The 3,289-nt window shown below is 50.7% G+C and overlaps 1 protein-coding gene across 3 annotated transcripts in view; it reads left to right on the forward strand.

Moving 5' to 3' along the window:
* The window catches only part of IL1R2 (interleukin 1 receptor, type II), a 36,669-nt gene that overhangs the window by 10,931 nt on the left and 22,449 nt on the right, over positions 1–3,289 (forward strand). The gene's annotated exons all lie outside the window — the stretch shown is intronic.

Here is a 3,289-nt window from a genome sequence, read left to right on the forward strand (position 1 = left end):
AATTGCCTGTCTCAAAGACATTTAAGGAAAGTGGGCCAGGCACACAGTGTTCGGTGCAAACCTCCGCAAACAAATTCTTTTTCCTCCGGCTCTGCGAAGGCTGATGGCTTCCCACACGGGGTTGGGCTGCAGCCTTTTGGGGGCTTTGATTATTGAAAACAATCGCTGCCACCTGTTTGTGGTTATTGTCTGAGGCCACTTCCTGGAAAGGTCACAGGAAGGCTGCTATTTTGCCAAAGTCCACAGAGAGAAACCAAGGCAATTCTCTGGGTGGGGGGCCTGGACGGAGGGGGGCCTGGGCGGAGGGGGTCTGGGCAGAGAGAGGGGGAGTGGCTGCCGCACGCAGGCATTGGAGAGTGTTGTTTGACTGGGACAGGGTCCTGGTAGAAACACCTCTACTTCTAACCCTGGCCAGATGTGTGATTGTGAGAAGAGGGTTAACGGCCAACTCACTTCCCGCACCTGAGAAAGGGCTAGGACTAGACCTCACAGGTTCCCAGCTGTCGCTCTGTGGAGCCTGAGCTAGCAGCTGCCCTGAATGGATGCAGCCTGACTTTCTGGTGGAAAAATGTGTTTAAACATGGTTACAAATCCTCACATAGTCCCAGCCAATCCTGAACCTGCACTTGGGGGAGGGGTGCTTTCCTCCAAGAGGTGGCTGCACAGCTCCTCCTGCCTGTCAATCATCAGACACCACTGAGCACCCGCGCCCGCAGGGCTTCTTACCTGGTCCTTTTCCTGAACTCTGAGCGGCTAACATGCAGGGGCTAGGTTTGCTGTGCAGGACAGAAAGCCTGAGCATGTAAAGGCAGGCAGGCTGGGCGGGGCAGCTCCACGAAGCCACCCTCCTCTGTTGCACCCCATTCCTCTCCACAAGGGGCCCACAGCTGTGGCCCACGGTGGTGCTGCAAGCCAGCTCTCCCCTGGCCGAGGCTGCGGGAGGGAAGAGTGGTGGAGACTTTCAAGTAGACTTCCAGGTGGACCATCCATGTCCACTTGCATTTCATTGACCCTGATTTTGTCATGTTGCCTCTCCTAGTTGCAAGGAAGGATGGGAAATGCAGTCTTGGTGTGGAATGGTTATTTGTTTGGCTAAGAGTCTGGCGGCTGTTATTGGGGAAGCAGGGGGGAAAGATGGAGGAGGAAACTATGGCACCTGCCACAGAAGCTTCTTTTTGAAGTGTGAGGGCTGTGGGCTTAAACTCCATCCCTATTTACTAGCTGTTAGGTGTTGGCCAAGACACGGAACCTCTTAAACATCTTCTACTATACGATCTGTGAAACTGGCATACTGTTCCCAGCATGGGTAAACAGGAGAAGAAACGCTGTGTTTAGCTCAATAGCTGTCACTGTTACACCAGTCTCTGTATCAACATTTGGATTTCACTCACTTACTAGTGTCAGGGTGCGTAGTGCTGGGTTACATCTGGTGCGTGGAAGTCCTGCCCCTTTCATATCCTTCCCAGGGACCCATTGAGCCGGCCTGAGGCCTGCGCAGCTGGGGACACGGCACGCTAATGTGTGTCCGGAGGCACAGGCAGCTTGGTCAGTGCTGATAGGGTCTTTTTGGTACCAGGTGGCCTGATGAGCCAGAGGGTGGGATAGAGGTAAAGTTAAGGAATATTAACTTTCAGACACATGCGGAGGACGGGCCTATGCAGCATAGGAAGAGCTTAGGGGAGATAGCCCGGGCAGACACCCAGCTAAGGGCAGACTCTCTGCCACCTTCATCACTGCTCCTCATCATGGAGTGGGGTTCAAGCCGCAGCTCTGAGGCCATGCCTCTGCTGGGTCTCCCTGCTGAGGGAGGCTTCTGGAGCGCAGGGCCACTCCGCAGGGGTCAGCCCTGCCCTGGACATCAGGAGCCATCTGGGTGTGCTGTGAGCCACTGAGAATCCCATCTGTTCCTGGGGTGGAGAACAAGTCAAACTCCTTCCAGGAAATGGGGGATGGGTGGTGGTAGGGGTTGGGTCTGGATTTACTCATCACTCCCAACTTCCTATTAGACTCTTAGTCATCACTCTTGCCTGGTACTTTCTGGGGCTGGGCATTGTGTAGGCCATGAAGGCTATGATGGAGACCAGGCCTCAGTCCTCAAGGCTGTCCCTACCCACGGGGGGCCAGACAAGAAGCAGGTATGGCCGTTGGCATGGCTGCTCCCATTTCTTTCTCCTCCTGGTGTAACTTTACAACTCCTCCCACTGGAGGTGGGGCCATTTCCCCGCCCCTGTGATGGCAGGTTTGGCCATGTGACTTGCTTTGACCAATGGAATGCGGGCAGACAAGAGTGAGCCAGTCCTGAGCAAAGCTGTGAGTGCTTTTGCTCACTTTGCTTGTGTTTTGCTATCACATGAGATCATCTCCCAGGAGACACTTGTCCAAGGAGGGTGAGAGCCACATGGCTGCCATCTGAAGCTTGGCGCCAAGCCTAACCTAGCCTAAACTAGGTCAGCCAAGCTCCATCGGACCCCAGACTTGTGAGCAAGAATAAATTATGCTGCTTTAGGCCATTCAGTTTTGGGTGGTTTGTTAGCAGAGTTGTGGCAATGGCTCTCCGAAATAACAGGCATTGTGATACAGAGTGGGAGGGGCTACAGGGAATGACAGAGGCATTTGATCATCTCGGAGACGTTTATGGGGAGGAGGAGGGTTTCACAAACTTGGTACATTATTCAGTTTTGGGGCCTCATTTTGCTTTTCCCCTGGATGCCCTACATCAGAGACTTAGCAGTGAATAGACTCCCTCAACACTTGTCAGATTGTATGTAATATAAGAGTTAAACCATATGGAGGAATTCTATAAGGACTACAGAAAACGTTCTCTGACAAGTAAAATGAGGACCTTTTGACTTGTAGTGATTCATTCACTCATTTAAAAAAAAAAAATCATTAGCCCTAGCTGGTTTGGCTCAGTGAATAAAGCATTGGCCTGCGGACTGAAGAGTCCCAGGTTCAATTCCAGCCAAGGGCACATGCCTGGGTTGTGAGCTTGATCCCCAGTAGGGGGTGAGCAGGAGGCAACCAATCAATGATTTTCTCTCATCATTGATATTTCTTTTTTTTTCTTTTTCTTTTTTTGATAGGAGCAGAATTTATACTGTTTATTTTTCTGCTTATTGACATTTCCTAATATTTTTTATTTCCCCAGTAGGGTGAGCAGGAGGCAACCAATCAATGATTTTCTCTCATCATTGATATTTCTTTTTTTTTCTTTTTCTTTTTTTGATAGGAGCAGAATTTATACTGTTTATTTTTCTGCTTATTGACATTTCCTAATATTTTTTTTTTT

This window comes from Myotis davidii, unplaced genomic scaffold, assembly GCF_000327345.1.
Source record: "Myotis davidii unplaced genomic scaffold, ASM32734v1 scaffold296, whole genome shotgun sequence".
Taxonomy (NCBI): Eukaryota; Metazoa; Chordata; class Mammalia; order Chiroptera; family Vespertilionidae; genus Myotis; species Myotis davidii.